The sequence below is a fragment of the Hypanus sabinus genome, chromosome 5 (assembly GCF_030144855.1).
Source record: "Hypanus sabinus isolate sHypSab1 chromosome 5, sHypSab1.hap1, whole genome shotgun sequence".
NCBI classification, from domain to species: Eukaryota; Metazoa; Chordata; class Chondrichthyes; order Myliobatiformes; family Dasyatidae; genus Hypanus; species Hypanus sabinus.
Genome location: NC_082710.1, coordinates 11104287 through 11121502, shown reverse-complemented (window position 1 = coordinate 11121502; position 17216 = coordinate 11104287).

The window sequence follows — 17216 nt, the reverse complement described above, 5'->3', positions numbered from 1 at the left end:
ACTACAAACATTGCAACAAAGCCATTAATTCCATCATCCAAATCATTGAATTATAAAGTAAAAAGAATCAGTACCAACACAGACCCCTAATCACCAGCAGCCAACCAAAAAATGCTCCCTTTATTCCCACTTTTTTATCCATGCTAGAATCTTTCCTGGGTACCATGGGTTCATAGCTTGTTAAGCAACCTCATGTGTGGCACCTTGTTAAAGCCTTTCTGAAAATCCAAGCACACAATACAAACTAATTCTCCTTTATCTATGATGCTTGTTATTTCTTCAAAGAATTCTAACAGATTTGTCAGACAAGATTTTCCCTTGAGGAAACCATGCTGACTACAGCCTATTTTATCATGTGCCTCCAAGTACCCTCAAACCACATCCTTAAAAATCAACTTCAACATCTTCCCAACTGCTGAGGTCAGACTATCTGGCCTATAGTTTCTTTTCTTCTATCTCGCTCCCTTCTTGTAGAGTTGAGTGACATTTGCAATTTTCCAGTCTTCCGGAACCATTCCAGAATCTAGTGATTCTTGAAAGATCATTACAAATGCCTCCACAATCTCTTCAACAACGTCTTTCAGAACCTTGGGGTGTACACCATCTAGTCCAGGTGACTCATCTACCCTCTGATCTTTCAGTTTTCCAAGGACCTTCTCCCTAGCGATGGTAACTTCACACTCTCCATGACTGCTAACAACTGGAACTTCCAGCATACTGCTAGTGTCTTCCACAGAGAAAACAAATGGAAAATACATATTCAGTTTGCCTGCTATCTCCTTGTTCCCCCAATACTATGTCTTTAGCATCGTTTTCCAGTGGACCAATATCTACTTTCACCTCCCTTTTATTTTTGTCTTTGAAAGAACTTTTACTTAGAACACAGAACATAGAAATTTACAGCATATTACAGGCCCTTCAGCCCACAATGCTGTGCCAACCATGTAACCTACTCTTGAGACTGCCTAGAATTTCCCTAGCGCAAAGCCCTCTATTTTCTAAGCCCCATGTGCCTATCTAAGAGGCCCTTGAAAGACCCTATTGTATCCGCTTCCACCACCACTGCTGGTAGGGCATTCTATGCACCCATCACTCTCTGTGTGAAAAACTTATCCCTGACTTTCTCTCGGTATCTATTTCCAAGGACCTTAAAACTCACGTTAGTCATTTCATCTCTGGGAAAAAGCTTCTGGCTATCCACATGATCAATGTGCCTCTTCATCTTATAGACCTCTATCAGGTCACGTCTCAACCTCCGTCACTCCAAGGAGAAAAGGATAAGTACTCTCGACCTATTCTCATAAGGTATGCCATCCAATCCAGGCAACAGTCTTGTAAATCTCCTCTGCACTCTCTCGATAGTATCCATATCCTTCCTGGAGTGAGGCCATCTTTAATATTACTGGCTGCTTGGCTTTTGTATTCCATCTTTGCTTTCTTAATTACTTTTTCAGTTGCATTCTGTTGGTCATTAAAAGCTTCTCAATCCTCCATCTACTGCCACCCTCTGCCTTCTGAATCCATGCAGCCAAGTTTCCCTAGATCCATGCCTCCTTGCTTCATTAATAAGACTACCAACTGATACATGATATACAGTACAATGCAAAAGCTCTAGGTACATATACAGTATATAGCTAGAGTGCCTAAGACTTTTGCACAGTACAGTATTTGTCGATGTGGAACGGAGAGTGAGCTTGTAAATCTGGTGAGAGCAAAGGGAATAATGAGGGTGGACCCCCATGGGAGGGGTGTGGACAGGTGGAAGAGAAGGAGAGGCAGGGGTGGCGGGGTGACCTGAATGCAGACCCACCCAACCCTGAGACACCAGCCAAGCTCATTAGATTACAAACAATTAGTTTATTGATCTACATGGAAAGTCTCTCTGGTGCTTCCCAATCCCTCCTCTCTTCCTCCTCCTTTTCCCAATGATGATCCTCCTCTCCCTGCCCCTTCCCACTCTCAGTCCACAATAGAGACTCATCAGAATCAGGTTTATCATCACTCACATATCTTTGCAGCAGCAGCAGTACAGTGCAACACATACAATATTACAATACTGTGCAAAACTCTGGGGCAAGCTAGCTATAGATGTGTGCTTCCGACTTCTGCACAGCATTGTACAAGGGGCGTTACAGGCTGAAAGACCTTTTCTGTATTGTGTGTATCTATGATTCTGTTGAATAATGGCTGTTAATTCAGAAAGGGAAAAAAATCTTCTGAGATCAATTACTTAGCAAATTACCCTGCTCTAAAGGTCTTAGATCAGAAATCTTTACAATGTCCACTTTATAAAGGTATTATAAAGCAATGTTGTACACTAGGGGGTGAGGCTGGATGTGTGGGAGGCCCCGAGTGATGAAAACAGTCTGGAGGTCGAAGGCATCTTTCATGTCAATGTGGCAAATCTGCATATATAAAGTCCTCACTGGAGAAATATCGATTAGTTTAACATCTAAACTACTAATTTTTGACCTTTTACAGAAAAATTGCTATTAATGCCAACTGGAGCTAGCAATCACAGTGGCAGAGAGCGAGAGAGAGTGATGCATGAAGTGATCTAACACTGACAAAAGCGGCACATGGGGCATTGGAGGAGCTACAAAGGCTAACAGCTTAAAATAAGAATTTCGATGAACACTCCAAATACGCTGACAAGAACAAAACAAAAACACAGCTGTCCCTGCAGAATACTGCACACGGAAGTCACTTTGGGAGCTCAAGCCAGGGTAAGCTGTGTTCTTCACAGGAAAAGTCCTCCCCACCATTGAGCACACTTACGTGGAGCACTGTCACAGGAAGCCATCATCAAAGATCTCTCACCCTCCTTGCTCTCCTCTCGCTCCTACCCTTGAGCTGGAGGTACAGGAGCTTTAGGTCCCATACCACTAGGTTCAGGAACAGTTGCTACTCTACAACCACCAGGCTCCTGAACCTGCCTGCGTAACTTCACTCACCACTTCTCTGAATTAATCTCACAACTTACACTACTTTCAAGGACTCTACAATTCATGTTATTAGAATAATTGTTTTGCACATTTTGTCTTCTTCTGTACATTGGTTGTTTGTCAGTTTTTGTTTATGTATAGTTATTCATAAATTCTATATAAATTCTTTCTTTTCTGGTTTAAGATGGTGCTAACAAAAATGTGTGGCAGCTTACTGGCAAATCATAAGGCAAGTGTTCAACTAAAAACATCACTTATCTTTTCTGAAGCAAATTGTGGTGAACTATTGCCACTGATAGTGAGGAGGCAGGTGGAGGTGAGTCTGTTTTGGGGGATGAGCCATGCTTGGGCATTGTGAGGTGCAATGTATTCCAGCTGGGGTAACAGATAGAGTTTGTTTCACTGCTGGAGATGGAGTGAGCAACTGGAGATGAGTCAATGTGGAAGTGTTTCGATGTTCACCCATCCCGGGCATCGTGGTGAGTGCTGAGTCGATTTCTTGCTAGGCAGCCCAGGTGTATCAAGGTGCCTGGACCTGGGTTCTGGAACATGACACTGCTTGGTGCTTGGGCAATTTAAATGTCAGCCCAGATAGACTGGAAGCCTGACTGTCGGCTATGGAGGTGAGGGTTGGTTTAATTTTGCTTTCTCGTGCTTGAATGTTCATTCTTTTATCCGCAGTGCCAAGGCTGAAAATAGATCTGGCTGCTGTGTGTTTCTGCCCCATTGGCGTGATGAACTAGGGACTGAGGCTTGGGCCTACTCCAACTTGTATAGGGCTGGATGTTATTCTCTGGAGCATAGGACAAAGACGGGAGATGTGAGAGAGGTATAAAAAGTTATGAGGGTAATAGACAGAGTAAATGTGTGTAGAGTTTTCCTTTCAAGTTTGGTAGGGTAGAATTAGAGATCATAGGTTTAGATTGAAAGGTGAAATATTTAAGGGAAATCTGCAAGGGATCTTCTTTACTAAGAGGGGAGTGTGAGCATAGAATAACCTGTCAGTCCTAATGAAGGGTCTTGGCTCGAAATGTCGACTGCATTCTTTTCCCTTAATGCTGCCTGGCCTGCTGAGTTCCTTCAGCATTTTGTGTCTGTTGCTCAGATTTCCAGCATCTGCAGATTTTCTCTTGTTCATGAATAGTAACTGTAAACAGGATGAATAAAAGAGCAAGAACATTGAAGTCAACAAACTGTGCTAATGCAAATATAAATAAATAGCAATAAATAATGAGAGTATGAGAGTACAAGATAAAGAATCCTTACAGTGAGATAATTGGTTGTGTGAATACCAGAAATAGAATGAGTGTGGTTAATCTCTTTTGTCCAAGAGCCTGATGGTTGAGGGGCAGTAGCTGTTCATGAACCTGGCGTGAGTCCTGAGACTCTTGTACCTTCTACCTGATGGTCACAGTGATAAAGGAGCGTGGCCTGGTTGGGGAGGATCTTTGATGATGGGTGCTACTCTTCTATGGCAACATTTCATGTAGATGTGCTTCTCAATGGACAGGAGGGCTTTATCCATGTTGTACTGGGCAAAATCCACAACCTTTTGTAGGATTTTGTTGGATTAGAAATTAGACTTTGAAAGCTCTGGAGTCTGAGGTTTTGATTCCAGTTGCGAGTGAGGAATTTAGGGGCTGGTGATAACCTGGTGGTTTAGAGTCGATCAGAAATTCATTCAATCATGGATCCCAGATAATGGTCTAGTCAGGGATGCCATTGAGGGTTTAGGTATGACTGGGTCTTGGCTAATGATTAAACTGAGTAAAAACAACCTCTAGATGGGTAGCACTGTTGTGTGGCAGATGGTGTATTGCTTTACAATACCGGTGATCACCAGCTGGTGTTCAATTCCTGTTGTTGTTTACAAGGGGTTTGTACTTTCCCCTCATGACCACATGGATTTCCTCCAGATGCTCCAGTTTCCTTCCACGTTCCAAAGATGTACAGAGGAGATTTACCGGGATACTGCCTGGATTGGAGAGCATGTCTTCTGAGGAAAGGTTGAGTGAGCTTGGACTTTTCTCTTTGGAGCAAAGGAAGGTGAGAGCTGACTTTATATAGGTGTACAAGATGATAAGAGGCATATATCAAGGATAGTCAGATACTTTTTCCAAAGGCAGAAGAAGCTAATGGGAGGGAGCATAATTTGAAGTTGTTTGGAGGAATGTGTAAGTGATATATCAGAGGTATGTATTTTTACACTGAGAGTGGTGACTTTATGAAATGCCCCGTCAGGAGTGGCGGAAGAGGCAGATAGATTAGAGACATTTAAGAAACTCTTAGAAAGGCAAATAGATAATAGAGGGATGGAGGGCTATGTAGGAAGGAAGGGTTAGATTGACCTTAGAGTAGGTTAAAGGTTGGCAGAACAGTGTTGACCAAAGGGCTTGTAGAGAGTTAGAGTGTCCTATGTCAGCCTCTGCACCGAAATTAGTTTAGTTGAGAGTGAGGAATAGTGTGTTTGAAGTAAAACATCTCCCATGCTATCAGGATGTTGGATGCTGCCTGGGGTGACATAACTTTTGATAAAATGCATCGCACATTACAGGAGAACTTGATGAGCATTTTACAGCTAATTGCCATTGAGTTTAAAGAATACGATCCATTCTGAGAAGCACAACTTAACCAACACACATGCAGAAAACAGCGCAATTTCAGGCACAGGAAGCTTGTAGTCAGTCAGGCATGTTAACAGAAGCTCAAAGCAAGGAGGATTGCAGCTATAAGTGCTAAATGTCACTGACAATATCTACAAACACTGATAAAAATGATGCATGAGCTAGAACGTGATTCTGACCAAGTGCAATATTTCTCCAGCTGAAATCTATTTTAGTTCGCTGCTGAAAACAGAAATAGTGCGAGAGAATGAAAGAAGTTCAAAGTTCAAAATGCAAAATAAATTTAGTTTCAAATTACATATATGTCATCATATACTGACCTGAGACCCATTTTATTGCAGGCATTCACAGAAGAACAAAGAAATACAACAGAAGAAATGACATCTTCAAGGAGTGATGCCACAAAAAAGGTGGAATCCATCATTAGGGACCCCCAACACCCATGTCATGCCTTGTTCTCATTGCTACCATCAGGAAGGAGGTACAGAATCTCGAAGGCACACGTTCAAATTTTCAGGAACAGATTCTTCCCCTCTGCCCTCCAATTTCCGAATGGACATTGAACACATGAACACTACCTCACTATTCTGTCCAAGGGTTAGTTGTGATGCTTGTCCATTGACCTAGTGCCAAGCACAAGTAACGCAAACAAGAAGCTGGAAAGCAAATGTGTTTTGAAATTCTACATGGAGAAAAAGTGTGAAAAGAATAATTCGCAATCAGAATCAGAATCAGGTTTAATACCATCGACATATGTCATGAAATTTGTTAACTTAGTGACAGCAGTACAATGCAATACATAACAATATAGATAAATAAATATCAGTAACTATATATATGCATATTAAATAGTTTTATTAAAAATAGTGCAAAAACAGAAGTAAGAAAAGTGAGGTAGTGTTCACGTTCAATGTCCCTTTAGGAATCAGATGTCAGAGGGGGAGAAGCTGTTTCTGAATCACTGAGTGTGTGCCTTTGTGCTTCTATACCCCTTCCTGAAGGTAACTATAGGCATGTCCTGGGTGATGGGGGGCCTTAATGATGGACACCACCTCTCTGAGACAACACTCCTTGAGTATGCGTTGGATACCATGAAAGCTTGTACTCAAGATGGACCCGACTAATTTTACAACTTTATCTAGCTTCTTTAGATCCTGTGCAATAACCTTCCCCTGCCCCCTCAGTACCAGACGGTGATGCAGCCTGTCAGAATGCCATCTATGGTACTTCTGTAGAAGCTTTTGAGTGTCTTAGGTGACAAACAAAATCTACTTAAACTCGTAATGAAATATAGTCGCTGTCTTGCCTTCTTTATAGATACATTGATATGATAGGACTGGGTTAGATCCTCAGAGATCTTGACACCCAGGAACTTGAAATTGCTCACTCTCTCCACTTCTGATCCCTCTATGAGGATTGGTTTGTGTTCCCCCGTCTTACCCCTCCTGAAGTCCATAATCAGCTCTTTCGTCTTACTGACTTTGAGTGCAAGGTTGTTCTGCGACACCAGTCAGCTAGCTGGTATATCTTGCTGTATATGCCCTCTCGGCTCCATCTGAGGTTCTGACAACAATGGTTGTATCATCAGCAAATTTATAGATGGTATTTGAGCTCTGCCTAGCCACACAGTCATGAGTATAAAGCAAGTAGAGCAGTGGGCCAAGCACACACAACTAAGGTGCACCAGTGTTGATCATCAGCAAGGAGGTTACTTTGTTGAAAAATAAGGATCACTTGTGAGAACGAGGCCTAAAATGACTGATAATTTCATCTGTGTACAAAGAGAGGCTATAAACTGAAGTAGATTTTGCACTGTAGATGATCTCCAGGGCTCTATGACAGAAATGGAACTATGAGAATGGCAGTGTCATCAAAAGGTTGCAGGGACCAGTATAATGTGGTAGCAAAATTATTAACAAAATTAGACCTTGATTTGATTTATGTAGAAACAAGTAATTATAAGAGAAAATGATCAAAATGGTTATGACAACCCTTTTCCAAGCATTTTTGAACCTTGTCCAAATCTCTTCAAATGTTGGTGCAAAGCCAGGACTAGATATCATTTGTTCCTCTCTTATCCCCAACCCCACACTAACTTTCACATTCCATGCGTTACGTTCTCCTTTAAAGATTCCTACTCCACCAGATATATCATTCCCTCTGTTTCTTTAACAGCAGCCCTCAGGATCATTCTGGATTTAAATTTGCTTATGGAGTAACAATTGCTGGCAGAATTTCAGGTGGTGATGAGGAGGCGTACAGGAGCAAGATAGATCAGCTGGGTGAGTGGTGTCGCAGCACCAACCTTGCACTCAATGTCAATAAGACGAAGGAATTGATTGTGGACTTTATGAAGGAGAAATCAAGGGAACACACACCAGATCTCATTGAGGTATCAGGAGTGAAAAGGATGAGCAGTTTCAAGTTCCTGTCAACATCTCTGAGCAACTATCCTGGGCCCAACATACTGATGCAATTACAAAAAAAGGCATGGCAGTGGTTAAATTTCATTATGAGTTTTAGGAGACCAAGGATACCAAGGATACTCGCAAATTTCTATAGCTGTACTGTGGAGAACATTCTTACTGATTGTAGCACTGTCCAGTATGAAGGGGTCACTGCACAGGATTCGAATAAAGCTGCAGAAAGTTGTAAACTTTGCCATGGGCATTAGCCTCTACAGTATTGAGGACATATTCAAAAGGAGATGCCTCAAGAATGCAGCATCCATCATTAAGGTACCCTATCATCCAGGACATGCCCTCTACTCATTGCTACAATCAAGGGGGAGTTACAGGAGCATGAAAACACACACTCAATGTTTCAGGAACAGCTTCTTCCTGTTTGCTATCAGATTTCCAAATGGACAAGGATTCCATGAACACTACCTTAGTATTTTTCCTCTCTTTTCTCACTCCTTATATAATTATTAATATATGCATCTTATTGTAATTTATAGTTTTTTGAAATTATTATTACTTACACTTTCCTATAGGTAGGAGACCAAAATTTTACACAATACTCCAAATTAGGCATCACCAATGTCTTGTACAACCTCAACATAACATCCCATCTTCCGTACTCAATACTTTGATTTATGAAGGCAGTGTTAATGGTTTTTAAATACCTCTGTGATTTTTAAATGACTCTGTGATCCACATCTCCAACCTATAAATTCCAAAGGTCCAATGTCATTTGGGAGATTTGTCTAAACTTCCGTAAATTTTTGGAAGGATTTGGAGCAGACATGTTTAAAAGATCTGATCTTTCTGATAGGCACTCCTCGCCTTGCAGCTGTTACAATGTTTAGTGGCCGGAATGTATGCTATTTTGTGACAGGCTTCTTCAAAGGTAGTAATCCCAGCAATTAAGAGTGTTTCCATAATTCCGGATTGTCCTGTTTAGTAAACACTCGATGCAGACTAGAAGTGGACAGTAATCCTCTTCCACATTTATTAGCCATGAGTTTAAAGGATGCAATAGGAGTTTGTTTGTTTATAGGTAGCTTCCAATGAAACATCCGATCTAAATCCGGGAAGCCCTCATTACATTACTCCCTGGATATACTCTCTCCTCCTTCTATCCCACCTTTATAAGACTATTGAAAGTTTCCATAGCACAATAAGATGGACCTTTGAATTACTTATTTTTTTTATTTAGAGGTACAGCAGGGAATAGCCTTTCAAAGTTCAAAGTTCAAGGGAATCAAAGCTGACTTTGTACCTCCAAGCCACTTAGCTGCACCGAATATGTCATCTTTTAATTCCGTTAATATGTGAATATACTGTACTGCATCAGGCTCTGTGTTGAATATATTGTATTTAGAGACCCTCTTCGACAGAACATTACAAAGATTAACTTTTTCTGGAATCTCTAATATTATCCTGAGTTTTACCTCTGCAAGTCTGCTGGGAAAGCTGAAGATCCAATGTCTCTGAGTCTCAGTCTGAATCCGCTGGGGGCGGGAGGTCAGTGTGTGACTTACTTACTTACTTATTGAGATACAGTGAGGAAGAGGTCTTTCCGGCCTTTCGAACCACACCACCCGGCAACCCACCGATGAAACACTAGCCTAATCACCGGACAATTTACAATGGCCAATTAACCTACTAGCTAGTACACCTTTGGACTGTGGGAGGAAACCAGAGCACCCAGAGGGAACCCACATGTTCCACTGGGATGATGCAGAAACTCCTTACATAGGAGGCTGAGATAGATCTTCAAACTCTGATGTCCTGAGCTGTAATAGCGTTGTGCTAACTGCTATGCAATTGTGGCACCCACATCTTAACCAATCTCAATATGATCTGGAACAAGAGAAAATCTGCAGATACTGGAAATCCAAACAACATCAACAAAATGATAGAGGAGCTTAGCAGGCCAGGCAGCATCGGTGGAAAAGAGTAAACAGTCTATATTTCGAGCCTCCAGTATTTTGTGTAGGTTACATCGGCATATATACTTTAGAATTTGAGAATTATGGAAACAACCATCTATTGCATCCTCACTGCTGTGCGAGGTTTACTAGTTCTTATGCTGAATTGAGACTGTGACCCACAACTAACGGGCCCCTTAATCGACTGCAGTGATGACTGGCATTGTGGCTGTGGTCTCACTTCTGTGAATTTCAGTTCTGAAAGTTATTTGCTTATGTTTATTGTTCTCACAATTAGCTTTTTTCCCTGGACGTTTTGTGTTTATAGTCTTTTTATAATGGGTTCTACAGGGTTTCCTTGTTTTGCGGCTGTGTGTAAGGAGATAAATCTCAAGGTTGTATATAGTATGCATTCTTAGATAATAAATGTACTTTGAACCTTGTATCTCTTGTTACTGAAGGTGGAGGGGCGTTACAGTCTACTCTTAACCTGCAATAAGAGTTTACTAAAGAGAACAACTTGAGTATGGATTGTTGAACTTCATTTGTCAGGGAATTGAGTTCCGGAGTCATGAGGTAATGTTGCAGTTCTATATAACTCTGGTTGGCAACACTCGGAATGTTGTGTTCAGTTCTGGTTGCCTCATGAAGGATATGGAAGCTTCAGAGAAGGTGCAGAGGAGATTTACTAGGATGCTGTCTGAATTAGAGAGCATGATTTATGAAGAAAGGTTGAGTGAGCTGGGGCTTTTCTCTTTGGAATGAAGGAGGATGAGAGATGACTTGATAGAGGTGTCTAAAATGATGAGAGACATTTATAAAATAGGCAGAGAGCACCTTTTGCCAAGGCAGCAATGGCTAATATCATTAAAAGACATTCTATTCAGGAGAATGGAGGAAAGTTGAGGTGAAATGTAGAGGTAGTTTTTCAACATGGAGAGAGGTGAGTGTGTGGTGGCAGAGGCAGCCATAGACTATCGTGGAGGCCAATTTATTAGATATATTTACAGCAGAGGTTGATTGCTTGCTGAATAGTAAGGGGGTCAAAAGTTATGGGAAGACAGCAGGGGAATGGATTGAGAAGGACAATAAATCGGCCATGATGGAATATGGCAGAGCAAGCTCGATGGGCTGAATGGCTTAATTCTGCTTCTAAGTCTTATGGTCTAAGCATGAGTTTATACACTGCTCCAGTGTCACTAATGCCTATTCATCTTGAAACACTGAAGATCGCAACAGAAAAGTGCAAGAATTTTATATCTACATCTTTACAAGTGGAACCGTTCACAGTGGTTTGCTCTGTTTAATTTTTGATTGTTCTTTTAAAATTGTAACTCTATGTTTCCCTTAAGTGAGATGACTTTTTGCTTCGGTAAGGAGATTTATGACTTGGGATGATGTGAATTTTACCTGACAGATGTGGCAGCTTCTGAAAGGGAGAAGGGAACCATAAATCAGGGCCAAGAAAGACTGATGAAGGCCAGTAATAAATAGAGAGTTTTAGCTGAACACCCACTTTGTGTTACAATGGCCATCTGGGAGACTCCAGAAGGAAATTTACTATTCAAATTTCTAAAACTAATTGGAATCCCACTCAGCCCTTGGACAGAGCGTTTACTTCCTAACAGCTTCAGCAATTTGAATTGAATTGACTTTTATTACTTCCATTCTTCATATACATGAGGAGTAAACTCGTTACATTACATCTCCGTCTAAATGTGCAATGAGAAATTTATAGTAATTTATAATAAATAGTTTGTTCAACAGGATAGTCAATATAACATAGAAATACAATAGTATCAGCGTGAATTAATCAGTCCGATGGCCTGGTGGAAGAAGCTGTCCAGGAGCCTGTTGGTCCTGGCTTTTATGCTGCGGTACCATTTCCCAGATGATAACAGTTGGAACAGTTTGTGGTTGGGGTGATTCGCGTCCCCAGTGATCCTTCGGACCATTTTTACACATCTGTCTTTGTATTTCTCGGCCTCTTGTACAGTGACCTTGTCACCATCGTACTTTACCAGTGTAACAGTGGTCATTAATATTGGTATTGGTTTACTATTGCTATATGTACCAAGAAATACTGAAAAGTTTGTCTTGCATACTGTTCTGATAAAGGGTCTATGCCCAAAAAGTTGATTCTTTATTCATTTCCATAGATGCTGCGAGACCTGCTGAGTTCCTCCAGCATTTTGTGTGAGTTTCTTTCTTGCATACTGTTTTACAGATAAAGTTACTTCCTCCATCCTCACATCACTGGCTCAACAGTGTACCATCTGCAAATCAACATTGATTAAATCAGGCGTGAGCATTTGATAGTTATAGATTGGCTCCCTGCCTGCAAACTGAGATATTTTAACTGTTAGCTTGCCTTGAGTTTGCAAAGAATGGCAGCACGATTGGGGCATTTGTGTCTGCTGTCAGTGGAGACCATGAAGGGGTGGGGAACAACTGTTAAATGACCAGCTTAGCATCTACAGTGAATAATCCAGAGACCAGAATTCAAATCCTGGGACAGTGGTGCCAATTAACACTCTCTCACACATACAAAACAATGGAGGAACTCAGCAGGTCATGCAGCATCTACAGAGGGGAATAAATGGTGGATGTTTTGGGCTGAGACCCTTCATCAGGGCTGGAAAGGTTGGGGAAGAAGGTGGTGGTGGTGGGGGGGGGGGAGTGTGGGGGGGAGGGGATGGAATACAAGCTGCAGTTGATAGGTGAGACCAGGCAAGGGGGAAGGAGGATGAATTAAAAAGCAAAAAAGGTGAGAGGTGGAAAAGGTTAAGGGCTGAAGAAGAAGGAATCCAATAGGAGAGGAAAGTGGACCAGGCAGCATCTATGAAAATAAATAAACAGTCGAGGAATCTTCTGCTCAATTGGAAAGGGAGAAAAGAAAATGCCTATGGTGATTGGGGTCTTTCACACGACAACAGACTTTATCAGAGGTGTTGCTTCCTCAGAATTAATTTTTTGTCTATGATAGATTGCTTGAAACCAAACACAAATATAATTGCAGAAATGAACTTTTATTGAATAAAATGCATTTGATTGCATAATGGTGCCGACGCTTCTGCAATTGCTCGACTAAGCCAGAATGTTTTGTCAATGATTTTCATTTATACTCGGTGTCTGAGGCTTCTTGCTTATGTGCCCAACAATAATCAGCCAGCAGTGATGGATTCCAGTTGCCCCGATAACCTTTCTCCATGACTGCAATGTCCTGGTGAAACCTTTCACCACGCTCATCACTGACAGCACCAAGGTTTGCAGGGAAGAAATCTAAAACGGAAATGCAGAAAATTAATCTTCAGTGACATATTACACTTGACGGTTTTGTATGCTCGAAGCATGCCGTTAACCAGCTGCAAGTAGTTTGGTGCTGTGCAGTTTTCAAGAAAACCTACAACAACATCCTTGAATGCTTTCCACGTGCTTTCCTCTGCATACACTAGAAGTCCTTCGAATGCTGGTCAGTGATGACCTGTTTGATTAAGAAGCCAAAAAGGTGATAGGTGGAGAAGATAAAGGGCTGAAGAAGAATAAGAGCTAAAAATGCCTTCCTTAATCATGGCATCAGTTATTCTGGGGAGTATCTGTATCAAATATTGAAATCCTTCATGAAATTTATAAACTTTCCAAAACCTGTCCTGCCATGCAGCACCTGCTCTGCCGTAGCATGCCCGGGCATGCCTGGACAAGATTGAAAACCTTTCAGCTTATGTTATGGGCAATATTTTAATAGATTTGAATTATTAATTGAAATAACAAATATAGACAATTTCAAAGAAAGGTGTGTGATAGGCAGTGAAAAAGGCAAATAGTATGTTGGCATTCATAGCAAAAGGATTTGAGTACAGGAGCAGGGAGGTTCTACTGCAGTTGTACAAGGCCTTGGTGAGACCGCACCTAGAATATTGTGTGCAGTTTTGGTCCCCTAATCTGAGGAAAGACATTCTTGCCATAGAGGGAGTACAGAGAAGATTCACCAGATTGATTCCAGGGATGGCAGGACTTTCATATGAAGAAAGACTGGATCGACTAGGCTTATACTCACTGGAATTTAGAAGATTGAGGGCGGATCTTATTGAAACGTATAAAATTCTAAAGGGATTGGACAGACTAGATGCAGGAAGATTGTTTCCAATGTTGGGGAAGTCCAGAACGAGGGGTCACAGCTTAAGGATAAAGGGGAAGCCTTTTAGGACCGAGATGAGGAAAAACTTCTTCACACAGAGAGTGGTGAATCTGTGGAATTCTCTGCCACAGGAAACAGTTGAGGCCGGTTCATTGGCTATATTTAAGAGGAAGTTAGATATGGCCCTTGTGGCTAAAGGGATCGGGGGTATGGAGAGAAAACAGGTACAGGGTTCTGAGTTGGATGATCAGCCATGATCATACTGAATGGCAGTGCAGGCTCAAAGGGCCGAATGGCCTACTCCTGCACCTATTTTCTATGTTTCTATGTTTCATGGTCAGCAGACCAAAAGCCATAAGATAATACCCAAAAGTATTCAGGAAGCAAAATATTTGTTGCCCAGTGTTATGCAGACTGTTTTACTGAGGAATTGAAAAGTGCAGAGAGAGTCCATGGAGGGGAGGCTGATTTATGAAAATATTTATCTAATTCTGCAGGAAGTCTTGAGATTGCATTCAATACATATATTTTTTGCTGGCTTCATTAAAATGACACAGTTATAACAGAGACTACAGCCAGACTAAGGATTAAAGTTATGGAAGGAAGATTTTCCAACCAGACCTTTCCTTCATCGTTGTTGTTTCAAAATACCTAGCACGAATATGGTAAGCCGATTACTCCAGGGATTGTGGTAGGTCAAGAAGTCTCAAGGCCACATTCTTGGAGCAACTCGGAACTGGCATTAACAAATGCCAACACGTACAACATGTTGGAGGAACGCCCCATGGACGGTCAATGTTTCAGGACAAGACTCTTCGATTCCCGATGAAGAGACTCAGCCAGAAATGCTGACTGTTCATTTTCTTCCATAGACACTGCCTGACCTGCTGTGTTCCTCCAGGGTTTTGTTCATTGATTCGGATGTTCAGCATCTGCAGAATCGATGAGTGTCTGGAAAAGCATCTGGCCCATGGTTGAGCTCACAGCCCAGGCAATCCTTCAAAAAGGCAGCATCCATTATTGAGAACACACTCCAACCAGGATATGCCCTCTTCTCATTGCTACAATCAAGGAGGGGTACAGGAGCCTGAAGACTCACACTGAACGTTTTAGGAACAGCTTCCTCCCCTCCATCATCAGATTTCTGAATGTACCAGGAACCAACCCATGAACACTATAAATTATAATATGAGATATATATAATTTTAATGGTATTTTTATTACATATTGCACTGTACTGCTGCTACAAAACAACAAATTTCACCTCATATATCAGTGAATAACAAATCTGAATCTGATTCTACGCTGTCACCAGTGTTCACATTTCATATCTTCAGGGCATTGGATCCCACAATGATTATTGGGAATGCTTATCCTGGTTGGGTGCTTGAGGGGATTTTCTAACTGGAATACAGCTACAGTCCTAATCAGTCATTAAGGTATGAATACAACAGATTCTACAATTGCTGGAAATCTTGAACAACACTCTCAAAGTGGTGGAGGAACTCAGCAAGTCAGAAAACATCTAATCTCATCTGTCAAATTTTCAGGGCAAGACCCTTCATCACAACAAAAAATGAAGGAGCAAGAGGGAGAATAAGAGGGTGGGTGAAGGGAAAGGAGTACAAACTGGCAGGCAATAGGAGACACCAGGTGAGGGGTATAAAGTAAGAAGGTGAAGTGATAGATAGAAGCAGAAATAGGTTGAAGAAGGAATCTGATAGTGGAGGAGAGTGGACCATGGAAGAAAGTGAAAGAGGAGGAAAATCAGAGGGATGTGATGGGCAGGTGTAAAGAAGAATAGGGACGGAAGGGGAACCAGAATGAGGAATGGAAAACGAGAGAGGGAGGGAGCTGGGAGAAATTACCGGAGGTTGAAGAAATCAATATTCATGCCACAGGCTGCAGGCTACTTAGACATTTGCTCCTTCAACCTGAGTTTGACCTCATCATGGCAGTAGAGGGGGCCATGTACCAACATGTCAGAGCGAGAATGGAAAGTCAAATTGAATTAGGAAATGAGACTAGTCTTTAATTTCAGTTAGTTCAAAGTAAATTGATTATCAGTGTGCACGTATGTCACCACATGCAGTCTTGAGATTCATTTTCTTGTTGGCATATTCAATAAATTCAATAACCATAACAGCCTCAATGGAAGACCACACCAACAGGGTGTACAACCAGTGTGCAAAAGGCAACAGGCTGTGCAAATACAAAAATAAAGAAAAAAATTATATTATCAAACAAATAATTGATTAATATCAAGAACATGAGATGAAGAGTCCTTGAAAGTGAGTCCATAAATTGTGGGAATAGTTCAGTGATGGGGCAAGTAAAGTTGAGTGAAGTTATTCCTTTTGGTTCAAGTGCCTGATGATTAATGGTAAAAACTATTCCTGAACCTGCTGTTTTGAGGCTTGAGACTCCTGTACCTTCTTCTTGGTGGCAGCAGTGAGGAGAGCATGTCCTAGGTGGTGGGAGTCCTTGATGATGGATGCAGCTTGCCTGTGACAAGCACCCTATTAATTTGGTCTCTGTTAGCCTTGTTGATTCATAGCTGATGCAAAAAACAGACCATATTTCCAAAGACTGAATGAAAAGCTTGGGATGTCAATAGACACCGCTGCACAGAAACAGGCCCTTTGGTCCATTCAGTCTGTGCCAAACTGTTATCCGGCCGAGTCCCGACGACCTACACCAGGACCACATCCCTCTACATCCTTTCCATTCATGTACTCACTCAAACTTCTCTTAAGTGTTGCAACTGAACTCACATCCACCACTTCTTCTGGCAGCTCATTCCACGCTCTCACCATTCTGAGTGGAAAAGTCATTAAACTGGAAGTACAGACACAGTTCAAAAGTCTGGCACTGAAGGGCTTGAATTAAATGAGTTGCAACAGTAAATTGCTTTGAATTGATAATACACTACTTTGGATGAATCTTCTATACCAATTAAAACTAATAAAATTCAAGAGATATCTAAAGCATTTTGCAAAGCAACAAGAGGGAGACGGCAGAAGAGTTGAAAGGAATTAATGAAAAACAGGGTCAAGCACCTCTGTGAAATCATTCCTTGAGGTTCTCAGTTTCAGAACATTAACTTGCAACCATGTAGCACCTTTGTCTCAGAA